Raw genomic sequence first — 14,226 nt, 5'->3', positions numbered from 1 at the left:
CATTTGGCTACCTTAAGAGAGTCATAGTTACTGCAGCCAGCTGCTCCCCCTTCCTTGAATCTTTCCTGTCTTTAATTCGTACTGTGGTCAGTCCTGCAGAAGCGATATGCCACCACCTGTCCATGTTACCGTTGTCTGAGTTACTTCAACGACGATTTCCTCGAGTTTTCAAATAAATCTCGCCGAGTGACGAGGCATTTGGCTACCTTAAGAGAGTCATAGTTACTGGTGGCAGCTGCTCGACCTACTTTCTTTCTTTCCACTCATTAATTATTACTGTGGTCAGTCCTGCAGGAGCAATATGCCACTACATGTAAACCTAAACGTTGTCTGAGCTACCTTAACTAAGATATTCTCGAGTTTTCAAAAACAATTTCACATGGTGACGAGGCATTTGGCTACCTTAAGAGAGTCATAGTACCCCTGCCTGCTGCTCCCACTTTTCTAAGCCCATTCTCTCTATCATTCTTGCTATGGCTGTCCTACAGAACCGATGTGCCACTATATGTCCACGTTAACGTCGTCACTGTTACTCCCACTACGAGTCTCTCGAGTTAGCTAATGTACCTCGCCGGTTGACGAGGCAATTGGCTACCTTAAGAGAGTCATAGTTACTGCAGCCAGCTGCTCCCCCTTCTTTGAATCTTTCCTCCCTTTAAATCGTACTGTGGTCAGTCCTGCAGAAGCGATACGCCACCACCTGTCCATGTTACCGTTGTCTGAGTTACTTCAACGACGATTTCCTCGAGTTTTCAAATAAATCTCGCCGAGTGACGAGGCATTTGGCTACCGTAAGAGAGTCATATTTACTGCTGCCAGCTGCTCCACCTACTTTCTTTCTTTCCACTCATTAATTATTACTGTGGTCAGTTCTGCAGGAGCAATATGCCATTACATGTAAACCTTAACGTTGTCTGAGCTACCTTATCGATGATATCCTCGAGTTTTCAAAAACAATTTCACATGGTGACGAGGCATTTGGCTACCTTAAGAGATTCAGAGTACTCCTGCCTGCTGCTCCCACTTTTCTAAGCCCATTCTATCGTTCTTGCTATGGCCTGTCCTACGGAACCAATGTGCCACTATATGTCCACGTTAACGTCGTCACTGTTACTCCCACTACGAGTCTCTCGAGGTAGCAAATGTACCTCGCCGGGTGACGAGGCATTTGGCTACCTTCAGAGAGTCATAGTTACTGCAGCCAGCTGCTCCCCCTTCCTTGAATCTTTCCTGTCTTTAATTCGTACTGTGGTCAGTCCTGCAGAAGCGATATGCCACCACCTGTCCATGTTACCGTTGTCTGAGTTACTTCAACGACGATTTCCTCGAGTTTTCAAATAAATCTCTCCGAGTGACAAGGCATTTGGCTACCTTAAGAGAGTCATAGTTACTGCTGCCAGCTGCTCGACCTACTTTCTTTCTTTCCACTCATTAATTATTACTGTGGTCAGTCCTGCAGGAGCAATATGCCACTACATGTAAACCTAAACGTTGTCTGAGCTACCTTAACTAAGATATTCTCGAGTTTTCAAAAACAATTTCACATGGTGACGAGGCATTTGGCTACCTTAAGAGATTCAGAGTACTCCTGCCTGCTGCTCCCACTTTTCTAAGCCCATTCTATCGTTCTTGCTATGGCCTGTCCTACGGAACCAATGTGCCACTATATGTCCACGTTAACGTCGTCACTGTTACACCCACTACGAGTCTCTCGAGGTAGCAAATGTACCTCGCCGGGTGACGAGGCATTTGGCTACCTTCAGAGAGTCATAGTTACTGCAGCCAGCTGCTCCCCCTTCCTTGAATCTTTCCTGTCTTTAATTCGTACTGTGGTCAGTCCTGCAGAAGCGATACGCCACCACCTGTCCATGTTACCGTTGTCTGAGTTACTTCAACGACGATTTCCTCGAGTTTTCAAATAAATCTCGCCGAGTGACGAGGCATTTGGCTACCGTAAGAGAGTCATATTTACTGCTGCCAGCTGCTCGACCTACTTTCTTTCTTTCCACTCATTAATTATTACTGTGGTCAGTTCTGCAGGAGCAATATGCCACTACATGTAAACCTTAACGTTGTCTGAGCTACCTTATCGATGATATCCTCGAGTTTTCAAAAACAATTTCACATGGTGACGAGGCATTTGGCTACCTTAAGAGATTCAGAGTACTCCTGCCTGCTGCTCCCACTTTTCTAAGCCCATTCTATCGTTCTTGCTATGGCCTGTCCTACGGAACCAATGTGCCACTATATGTCCACGTTAACGTCGTCACTGTTACTCCCACTACGAGTCTCTCGAGGTAGCAAATGTACCTCGCCGGGTGACGAGGCATTTGGCTACCTTCAGAGAGTCATAGTTACTGCAGCCAGCTGCTCCCCCTTCCTTGAATCTTTCCTGTCTTTAATTCGTACTGTGGTCAGTCCTGCAGAAGCGATATGCCACCACCTGTCCATGTTACCGTTGTCTGAGTTACTTCAACGACGATTTCCTCGAGTTTTCAAATAAATCTCGCCGAGTGACGAGGCATTTGGCTACCTTAAGAGAGTCATAGTTACTGCTGCCAGCTGCTCGACCTACTTTCTTTCTTTCCACTCATTAATTATTAGTGTGGTCAGTCCTGCAGGAGCAATATGCCACTACATGTAAACCTAAACGTTGTCTGAGCTACCTTCACTAAGATATTCTCGAGTTTTCAAAAACAATTTCACATGGTGACGAGGCATTTGGCTACCTTAAGAGAGTCATTGTACTCCTGCTGGCTGCTCCCACTTTTCTAAGCCCTTTCTCTCTATCATTCTTGCTATGGCTGTCCTACAGAACCGATGTGCCACTATATGTCCAGGTTAACGTCGTCACTGTTACTCCCACTACGAGTCTCTCGAGTTAGCAAATGTACCCCGCCGGGTGACGAGGCATTTGGGTACCTTAAGAGAGTCATAGTTCCTGCAGCCAGCTGCTCCCCCTTCTTAGAATCTTTCCTCCCTTTAAATCGTACTGAGGTCAGTCCTGTTGAAGCGATACGCCACCACCTGTGCATGTTACCTTTGTCTGAGTTACTTCAACGACGATTTCCTCGAGTTTTCAAATAAATCTCGCCGAGTGACGAGGCATTTGGCTACCTTAAGAGAGTCATAGTTACTGCTGCCAGCTTCTCGACCTACTTTCTTTCTTTCCACTCATTAATTATTACTGTGGTCAGTCCTGCAGGAGCAATATGCCACTACATGTAAACCTAAACGTTGTCTGAGCTACCTTCACTAAGATATTCTCGTGTTTTCAAAAACAATTTCACATGGTGACGAGGCATTTGGCTACCTTAAGAGAGTCATAGTACCCCTGCCTGCTGCTCCCACTTTTCTAAGCCCATTCTCTCTATCATTCTTGCTATGGCTGTCCTACAGAACCGATGTGCCACTATATGTCCACGTTAACGTCGTCACTGTTACTCCCACTACGAGCCTCTCGAGTTAGCTAATGTACCTCGCCGGGTGACGAGGCAATTGGCTACCTTAAGAGAGTCATAGTTACTGCAGCCAGCTGCTCCCCCTTCCTTGAATCTTTCCTGTCTTTAATTCGTACTGTGGTCAGTCCTGCAGAAGCGATACGCCACCACCTGTCCATGTTACCGTTGTCTGAGTTACTTCAACGACGATTTCCTCGAGTTTTCAAATAAATCTCGCCGAGTGACGAGGCATTTGGCTACCTTAAGAGAGTCATAGTTACTGCTGCCAGCTGCTCGACCTACTTTCTTTCTTTCCACTCATTAATTATTACTGTGGTCAGTCCTGCAGGAGCAATATGCCACTACATGTAAACCTAAACGTTGTCTGAGCTACCTTAACTAAGATATTCTCGAGTTTTCAAAAACAATTTCACATGGTGACGAGGCATTTGGCTACCTTAAGAGAGTCATAGTACCCCTGCCTGCTGCTCCCACTTTTCTAAGCCCATTCTCTCTATCATTCTTGCTATGGCTGTCCTACAGAACCGATGTGCCACTATATGTCCACGTTAACGTCGTCACTGTTACTCCCACTACGAGTCTCTCGAGTTAGCTAATGTACCTCGCCGGTTGACGAGGCAATTGGCTACCTTAAGAGAGTCATAGTTACTGCAGCCAGCTGCTCCCCCTTCTTTGAATCTTTCCTCCCTTTAAATCGTACTGTGGTCAGTCCTGCAGAAGCGATACGCCACCACCAGTCCATGTTACCGTTGTCTGAGTTACTTCAACGACGATTTCCTCGAGTTTTCAAATAAATTTCGCCGAGTGACGAGGCATTTGGCACCCTTGAGAGAGTCATAGTTACTGCTGCCAGCTGCTCGACCTACTTTCTTTCTTTCCACTCATTAATTATTACTGTGGTCAGTTCTGCAGGAGCAATATGCCACTACATGTAAACCTTAATGTTGTCTGAGCTACCTTATCGATGATGTCCTCGAGATTTCAAAAAAAATTTCACATGGTGACGAGGCTTTTGGCTGCCTTAAGAGAGTCATAGTACCCCTGCCTGCTGCTATCACTTTTCTAAGCCCATTCTCTCTATCATGCTTGCTATGGCTGTCCTACAGAACCGATGTGCCACTATATGTCCACGTTAACGTCGTCACTGTTACTCCCACTACGAGTCTCTCGAGTTAGCAAATGTACCTCGCCGGGTGACGAGGCATTTGGGTACCTTAAGAGAGTCATAGTTACTGCGGCCAGCTGCCCGACCTACTTTCTTTCTTTCCACTCTTTAATTATTACTGTGGTCAGTTCTGCAGGAGCAATAAGCCACGACATGTAAACCTTAACGTTGTCTGAGCTACCTTATCGATGATATCCTCGAGTTTTCAAAAACAATATCACATGGTGACGAGGCATTTGGCTACCTTAAGAGAGTCATAGTACTCCTGCCTGCCGCTCCCACTTTTCTAAGCCCATTCTCTCTATCATTCTTGCTATGGCCTGTCCTACGGAAACGATGTGCTACTATATGTATACGTTAACGTCGTCACTGTTACTCCCACTACGAGTCTCTCGAGTTAGCAAATGAACCTCGCCGGATGACGAGGCATTTGGCTACCTTAAGAGAGTCATAGTTACTGCAGCCAGCTGCTCCCCCTTCTTTGAATCTTTCCTGTCTTTAACTCGTACTGTGGTCAGTCCTGCAGAAGCGATACGCCACCACCTGTCCATGTTACCGTTGTCTGAGTTACCTCAACAACGATTTCCTCGAGTTTTCAAATAAATTTCGCCGAGTGACGAGGCATTTGGCTACCTTAAGAGAGTCATACTTACTGTTGCCAGCTGCTCGACCTACTTTCTTTCTTCCCACTCGTTAATTATTACTGTGGTCAGTCCTGCAGGAGCAATATGCCACTACATGTAAACCTTAACGTTGTCTGAGCTACCTTATCGAAGATATCCTCCAGTTTTCATCAAAAAATTTCACATGGTGACGAGGCATTTGGCTACCTTAAGAGAGTCATAGTACTCCTGCCTGCTGCTCCCACTTTTCTAAGCCAATTCTCTGTATCATTCTTGCTATGGCCTGTCCTACGGAACCGATGTGCCACTATATGTCCACGTTAACTTCGTCACTGATACTCCCACTACGAGTCTCTCGAGTTAGCAAATGTACCTCGCCGGATTACGAGGCATTTGGCTTCCTTAAGAGAGTCATAGTTACTGCTGCCAGCTGCTCGACCTACTTTCTTTCTTTCCACTCTTTAATTATTACTGTGGTCAGTCCTGCAGGAGCAATCTGCCACTACATGTAAACCTTAACGTTGTCTGAGCTACCTTAACGAAAATATCCTCGAGTTTTCAAAAAAAATTTTACATGGTGACGAGGCATTTGGCTACCTTAAGGAAGTCATAGTACCCCTGCCTGCTGCTCCCACTTTTCTAAGCCCTTTCTCTCTACCATTCTTGCTATGGCTCTCCTACAGAACCGATGTGCCACTATATGTCCACGTTAACGTCGTCTCTGTTACTCCCACTACGAGTCTCTCGAGTTAGCAAATGTACCTCGCCAGATGACGAGGCATTTGGCTACCTTATAAGCGTCATAGTTACTGCAGCCAGCTGCTCCCCCTTCTTTGAATCTTTATTGTCTTTGATTCGTAACTTGGTGTCCTGCAGAAGCGATACGCCACCACCTGCCCATGTTACCGATGTCTGAGTTACTTCAACAACGATTTCCTCGAGATTTCAAATAAGTTTCGCCGAGTGACGAGGCATTTGGCTACCTTAAGAGAGTCATAGTTACTGCTGCCAGCTGCTCGACCTACTTTCTTTCTTTCCACTCTTTAATTATTACTGTGGTCAGTCCTGCAGGAGCAATATGCCACTACATGTAAACCTTAACGTTGTCTTAGCTACCTTAACGAAGATATTCTCGAGTTTTCAAAAAAAATTTCACATGGTGACGAGGCTTTTGGCTGCCTTAAGAGAGTCATAGTACCCCTGCCTGCTGCTATCACTTTTCTAAGCCCATTCTCTCTATCATTCTTGCTATGGCCTGTCCTACAGAACCGATGTGCCACTATATGTCCACGTTAACGTCGTCACTGTTACTCCCACTACGAGTCTCTCGAGTTAGCAAATGTACCTCGCCCGGTGACGAGGCATTTGGCTACCTTAAGAGAGTCATAGTTACTGCAGCCAGCTGCTCCCCCTTCTTTGAATCTTTCCTCCCTTTAAATCGTACTGTGGTCAGTCCTGCAGAGCGATACACCAACACCTGTGCGTGTTACCGTTGTCTGAGTTACTTCAACGACGATTTCCTCGAGTTTTCAAATAAATCTCGCCGAGTGACGAGGCATTTGGCTACCTTAAGAGAGTCATAGTTACTGCTGCCAGCTGCTCGACCTACTTTCTTTCTTTCCACTCATTAATTATTACTGTGGTCAGTTCTGCAGGAGCAATATGCCACTACATGTAAACCTTAACGTTGTCTGAGCTACCTTATCGATGATATCCTCGAGATTTCAAAAAAAATTTCACATGGTGACGAGGCTTTTGGCTGCCTTAAGAGAGTCATAGTACCCCTGCCTGCTGCTATCACTTTTCTAAGCCCATTCTCTCTATCATGCTTGCTATGGCTGTCCTACAGAACCGATGTGCCACTATATGTCCACGTTAACGTCGTCACTGTTACTCCCACTACGAGTCTCTCGAGTTAGCAAATGTACCTCGCCGGGTGACGAGGCATTTGGGTACCTTAAGAGAGTCATAGTTACTGCGGCCAACTGCCCGACCTACTTTCTTTCTTTCCACTCTTTAATTATTACTGTGGTCAGTTCTGCAGGAGCAATATGCCACTACATGTAAACCTTAACGTTGTCTGAGCTACCTTATCGATGATATCCTCGAGTTTTCAAAAACAATATCACATGGTGACGAGGCATTTGGCTACCTTAAGAGAGTCATAGTACTCCTGCCTGCCGCTCCCGCTTTTCTAAGCCCATTCTCTCTATCATTCTTGCTATGGCCTGTCCTACGGAAACGATGTGCTACTATATGTATACGTTAACGTCGTCACTGTTACTCCCACTACGAGTCTCTCGAGTTAGCAAATGAACCTCGCCGGATGACGAGGCATTTGGCTACCTTAAGAGAGTCATAGTTATTGCAGCCAGCTGCTCCCCCTTCTTTGAATCTTTCCTGTCTTTAACTCGTACTGTGGTCAGTCCTGCAGAAGCGATACGCCACCACCTGTCCATGTTACCGTTGTCTGAGTTACCTCAACAACGATTTCCTCGAGTTTTCAAATAAATTTCGCCGAGTGACGAGGCATTTGGCTACCTTAAGAGAGTCATACTTACTGTTGCCAGCTGCTCGACCTACTTTCTTTCTTCCCACTCTTTAATTATTACTGTGGTCAGTCCTGCAGGAGCAATATGCCACTACATGTAAACCTTAACGTTGTCTGAGCTACCTTATCGAAGATATCCTCGAGTTTTCAACAAAAAATTTCACATGGTGACGAGGCATTTGGCTACCTTAAGAGAGTCATAGTACTCCTGCCTGCTGCTCCCACTTTTCTAAGCCAATTCTCTGTATCATTCTTGCTATGGCCTGTCCTACGGAACCGATGTGCCACTATATGTCCACGTTAACTTCGTCACTGATACTCCCACTACGAGTCTCTCGAGTTAGCAAATGTACCTCGCCGGATTACGAGGCATTTGGCTACCTTAAGAGAGTCATAGTTACTGCAGCCAGCTGCTCCCCCTTCTTTGAATCTTTCCTCTCTTTAATTCGTACCTTGGTGTCCTGCAGAAGCGATACGCCACCACCTGTCCATGTTACCGTTGTCTGAGTTACTTCAACGACGATTTCCTCGAGTTTTCAAATAAATTTCGCCGAGTGACGAGGCATTTGGCTACCTTAAGAGAGTCATAGTTACTGCTGCCAGCTGCTCGACCTACTTTCTTTCTTTCCACTCTTTAATTATTACTGTGGTCAGTCCTGCAGGAGCAATCTGCCACTACATGTAAACCTTAACGTTGTCTGAGCTACCTTAACGAAAATATCCTCGAGTTTTCAAAAAAAATTTTGCATGGTGACGAGGCATTTGGCTACCTTAAGGGAGTCATAGTACCCCTGCCTGCTGCTCCCACTTTTCTAAGCCCTTTCTCTCTACCATTCTTGCTATGGCTCTCCTACAGAACCGATGTGCCACTATATGTCCACGTTAACGTCGTCTCTGTTACTCCCACTACGAGTCTCTCGAGTTAGCAAATGTACCTCGCCAGATGACGAGGCATTTGGCTACCTTATAAGCGTCATAGTTACTGCAGCCAGCTGCTCCCCCTTCTTTGAATCTTTATTGTCTTTAATTCGTAACTTGGTGTCCTGCAGAAGCGATACGCCACCACCTGCCCATGTTACCGTTGTCTGAGTTACTTCAACAACGATTTCCTCGAGATTTCAAATACGTTTCGCCGAGTGACGAGGCATTTGGCTACCTTAAGAGAGTCATAGTTACCGCTGCCAGCTGCTCGACCTACTTTCGTTCTTTCCACTCTTTAATTATTACTGTGGTCAGTCCTGCCGGAGCAATATGCCACTACATGTAAACCTTAACGTTGTCTGAGCTACCTTAACGAAAATATCCTCGAGTTTTCAAAAAAAAATTTACATGGTGACGAGCCATTTGGCTACCTTAAGGGAGTCATAGTACCCCTGCCTGCTGCTCCCACTTTTCTAAGCCCTTTCTCTCTACCATTCTTGTTATGGCTGTCCTACAGAACCGATGTGCCACTATATGTCCACGTTAACGTCGTTCCTGTTACTCCCACTACGAGTCTCTCGAGTTAGCAAATGTACCTCGCCGGATGACGAGGCATTTGGCTACCTTATAAGCGTCATAGTTACTGCAGCCAGCTGCTCCCCCTTCTTTGAATCTTTATTGTCTTTAATTCGTACTGTGGTCAGTCCTGCAGAAGCGATACGCCACCACCTGACCATGTTACCGTTGTCTGAGTTACTTCAACAACGATTTCCTCAAGTTTTCAAATAAATTTCGCCGAGTGACGAGGCATTTGGCTACCTTAAGAGAGTCATACTTACTGTTGCCAGCTGCTCGACCTACTTTCTTTCTTTCCACACTTTAATTATTACTGTGGTCAGTCCTGCAGGAGCAATATGCCACTGCATGTAAACCTTAACGTTGTCTTAGCTACCTTAACGAAGATATTCTCGAGTTTTCAAAAAAAATTTCACATGGTGACGAGGCTTTTGGCTGCCTTAAGAGAGTCATAGTACCCCTGCCTGCTGCTATCACTTTTCTAAGCCCATTCTCTCTATCATTCTTGCTATGGCCTGTCCTACAGAACCGATGTGCCACTATATGTCCACGTTAACGTCGTCACTGTTACTCCCACTACGAGTCTCTCGAGTTAGCAAATGTACCTCGCCCGGTGACGAGGCATTTGGCTACCTTAAGAGAGTCATAGTTACTGCAGCCAGCTGCTCCCCCTTCTTTGAATCTTTCCTCCCTTTAAATCGTACTGTGGTCAGTCCTGCAGAGCGATACGCCAACACCTGTGCGTGTTACCGTTGTCTGAGTTACTTCAACGACGATTTCCTCGAGTTTTCAAATAAATCTCGCCGAGTGACGAGGCATTTGGCTACCTTAAGAGAGTCATAGTTACTGCTGCCAGCTGCTCGACCTACTTTCTTTCTTTCCACTCAATAATTATTACTGTGGTCAGTTCTGCAGGAGCAATATGCCACTACATGTAAACCTTAACGTTGTCTGAGCTACCTTATCGATGATATCCTCGAGATTTCAAAGAAAATTCCACATGGTGACGAGGCTTTTGGCTGCCTTAAGAGAGTCATAGTACCCCTGCCTGCTGCTATCACTTTTCTAGGCCCATTCTCTCTATCATGCTTGCTATGGCTGTCCTACAGAACCGATGTGCCACTATATGTCCACGTTAACGTCGTCACTGTTACTCCCACTACGAGTCTCTCGAGTTAGCAAATGTACCTCGCCGGGTGACGAGGCATTTGGGTACCTTAAGAGAGTCATAGTTACTGCGGCCAGCTGCCCGACCTACTTTCTTTCTTTCCACTCTTTAATTATTACTGTGGTCAGTTCTGCAGGAGCAATATGCCACTACATGTAAACCTTAACGTTGTCTGAGCTACCTTAACGAAAATATCCTCGAGTTTTCAAAAACAATATCACATGGTGACGAGGCATTTGGCTACCTTAAGAGAGTCATAGTACTCCTGCCTGCCGCTCCCACTTTTCTAAGCCCATTCTCTCTATCATTCTTGCTATGGCCTGTCCTACGGAAACGATGTGCTACTATATGTATACGTTAACGTCGTCACTGTTACTCCCACTACGAGTCTCTCGAGTTAGCAAATGAACCTCGCCGGATGACGAGGCATTTGGCTACCTTAAGAGAGTCATAGTTACTGCAGCCAGCTGCTCCCCCTTCTTTGAATCTTTCCTGTCTTTAACTCGTACTGTGGTCAGTCCTGCAGAAGCGATACGCCACCACCTGTCCATGTTACCGTTGTCTGAGTTACCTCAACAACGATTTCCTCGAGTTTTCAAATAAATTTCGCCGAGTGACGAGGCATTTGGCTACCTTAAGAGAGTCATACTTACTGTTGCCAGCTGCTCGACCTACTTTCTTTCTTCCCACTCTTTAATTATTACTGTGGTCAGTCCTGCAGGAGCAATATGCCACTACATGTAAACCTTAACGTTGTCTGAGCTACCTTATCGAAGATATCCTCGAGTTTTGAACAAAAAATTTCACATGGTGACGAGGCATTTGGCTACCTTAAGAGAGTCATAGTACCCCTGCCTGCTGCTATCACTTTTCTAAGCCCATTCTCTGTATCATTCTTGCTATGGCCTGTCCTACAGAACCGATGTGCCACTATATGTCCACGTTAACGTCGTCACTGTTACTCCCACTACGAGTCTCTCGAGTTAGCAAATGTACCTCGCCCGGTGACGAGGCATTTGGCTACCTTAAGAGAGTCATAGTTACTGCAGCCAGCTGCTCCCCCTTCTTTGAATCTTTCCTCCCTTTAAATCGTACTGTGGTCAGTCCTGCAGAGCGATACGCCAACACCTGTGCGTGTTACCGTTGTCTGAGTTACTTCAACGACGATTTCCTCGAGTTTTCAAATAAATCTCGCCGAGTGACGAGGCATTTGGCTACCTTAAGAGAGTCATAGTTACTGCTGCCAGCTGCTCGACCTACTTTCTTTCTTTCCACTCATTAATTATTACTGTGGTCAGTTCTGCAGGAGCAATATGCCACTACATGTAAACCTTAACGTTGTCTGAGCTACCTTATCGATGATATCCTCGAGATTTCAAAAAAAATTTCACATGGTGACGAGGCTTTTGGCTGCCTTAAGAGAGTCATAGTACCCCTGCCTGCTGCTATCACTTTTCTAAGCCCATTCTCTCTATCATGCTTGCTATGGCTGTCCTACAGAACCGATGTGCCACTATATGTCCGCGTTAACGTCGTCACTGTTACTCCCACTACGAGTCTCTCGAGTTAGCAAATGTACCTCGCCGGGTGACGAGGCATTTGGGTACCTTAAGAGAGTCATAGTTACTGCGGCCAGCTGCCCGACCTACTTTCTTTCTTTCCACTCTTTAATTATTACTGTGGTCAGTTCTGCAGGAGCAATATGCCACTACATGTAAACCTTAACGTTGTCTGAGCTACCTTATCGATGATATCCTCGAGTTTTCAAAAACAATATCACATGGTGACGAGGCATTTGGCTACCTTAAGAGAGTCATAGTTACTGCAGCCAGCTGCTCCCCCTTCTTTGAATCTTTCCTGCCTTTAACTCGTACTGTGGTCAGTCCTGCAGAAGCGATACGCCACCACCTGTCCATGTTACCGTTGTCTGAGTTACCTCAACAACGATTTCCTCGAGTTTTCAAATAAATTTCGCCGAGTGACGAGGCATTTGGCTACCTTAAGAGAGTCATACTTACTGTTGCCAGCTGCTCGACCTACTTTCTTTCTTCCCACTCTTTAATTATTACTGTGGTCAGTCCTGCAGGAGCAATATGCCACTACATGTAAACCTTAACGTTGTCTGAGCTACCTTATCGAAGATATCCTCGAGTTTTCAACAAAAAATTTCACATGGTGACGAGGCATTTGGCTACCTTAAGAGAGTCATAGTACTCCTGCCTGCTGCTCCCACTTTTCTAAGCCAATTCTCTGTATCATTCTTGCTATGGCCTGTCCTACGGAACCGATGTGCCACTATATGTCCACGTTAACTTCGTCACTGATACTCCCACTACGAGTCTCTCGAGTTAGCAAATGTACCTCGCCGGATTACGAGGCATTTGGCTACCTTAAGAGAGTCATAGTTACTGCTGCCAGCTGCTCGACCTACTTTCGTTCTTTCCACTCTTTAATTATTACTGTGGTCAGTCCTGCCGGAGCAATATGCCACTACATGTAAACCTTAACGTTGTCTGAGCTACCTTAACGAATATATCCTCGAGTTTTCAAAAAAAATTTTACATGGTGACGAGCCATTTGGCTACCTTAAGGGAGTCATAGTACCCCTGCCTGCTGCTCCCACTTTTCTAAGCCCTTTCTCTCTACCATTCTTGCTATGGCTGTCCTACAGAACCGATGTGCCACTATATGTCCACGTTAACGTCGTCTCTGTTACTCCCACTACGAGTCTCTCGAGTTAGCAAATGTACCTCGCCGGATGACGAGGCATTTGGCTACCTTAAGAGAGTCATAGTTACTGCAGCCAGCTGCTCCCCCTTCTATGAATCTTTCCTCTCTTTAATTCGTACCTTGGTGTCCTGCAGAAGCGATACGCCACCACCTGAGCATGTAGCCGTTGTCTGAGTTACTTCAACAACGATTTCCTCGAGTTTTCAAATAAATTTCGCCGAGTGACGAGGCATTTGGCTACCTTAAGAGAGTCATAGTTACTGCTGCCAGCTGCTCGACCTACTTTCTTTCTTTCCACTCTTTAATTATTACTGTGGTCAGTCCTGCAGGAGCAATCTGCCACTACATGTAAACCTTAACGTTGTCTGAGCTACCTTAACGAAAATATCCTCGAGATTTCAAAAAAAATTTCACATGGTGACGAGGCATTTGGCTACCTTAAGAGAGTCATAGTACTCCTGCCTGCTGCTCCCACTTTTCTATGCCAATTCTCTCTATCATTCTTGCTATGGCCTGTCCTACGGAACCGATGTGCCACTATATGTCCACGTTAACGTCGTCACTGTTACTCCCACTACGAGTCTCTCGAGTTAGCAAATGTACCTCGCCGGATTACGAGGCATTTGGCTACCTTAAGAGAGTCATAGTTACTGCTGCCAGCTGCTCGACCTACTTTCATTCTTTCCACTCTTTAATTATTACTGTGGTCAGTCCTGCAGGAGCAATATGCCACTACATGTAAACCTTAACGCTGTCTGAGCTACCTTATCGAAGATATCCTCGAGTTTTCAAAAAAAATTTCACATGGTGACGAGGCATTTGGCTACCTTAAGAGAGTCATAGTACTCCTGCCTGCTGCTCCCACTTTTCTAAGCCCATTCTCTCTATCATTCTTGCTATGGCCTGTCGTAGGGAACCGATGTGCCACTATATGACCACGTTAACGTCGTCACTGTTACTCCCACTACGAGTCTCTCGAGTTAGGAAATGTACCTCGCCGGATGACGAGGCATTTGGCTACCTTAAGAGAG

This window comes from Schistocerca serialis, chromosome 5 (assembly GCF_023864345.2).
Source record: "Schistocerca serialis cubense isolate TAMUIC-IGC-003099 chromosome 5, iqSchSeri2.2, whole genome shotgun sequence".
NCBI lineage: Eukaryota > Metazoa > Arthropoda > Insecta > Orthoptera > Acrididae > Schistocerca > Schistocerca serialis.
The sequence above is the reverse complement of the archived record's forward strand: the minus strand, read 5'-3'. Positions refer to the sequence as shown.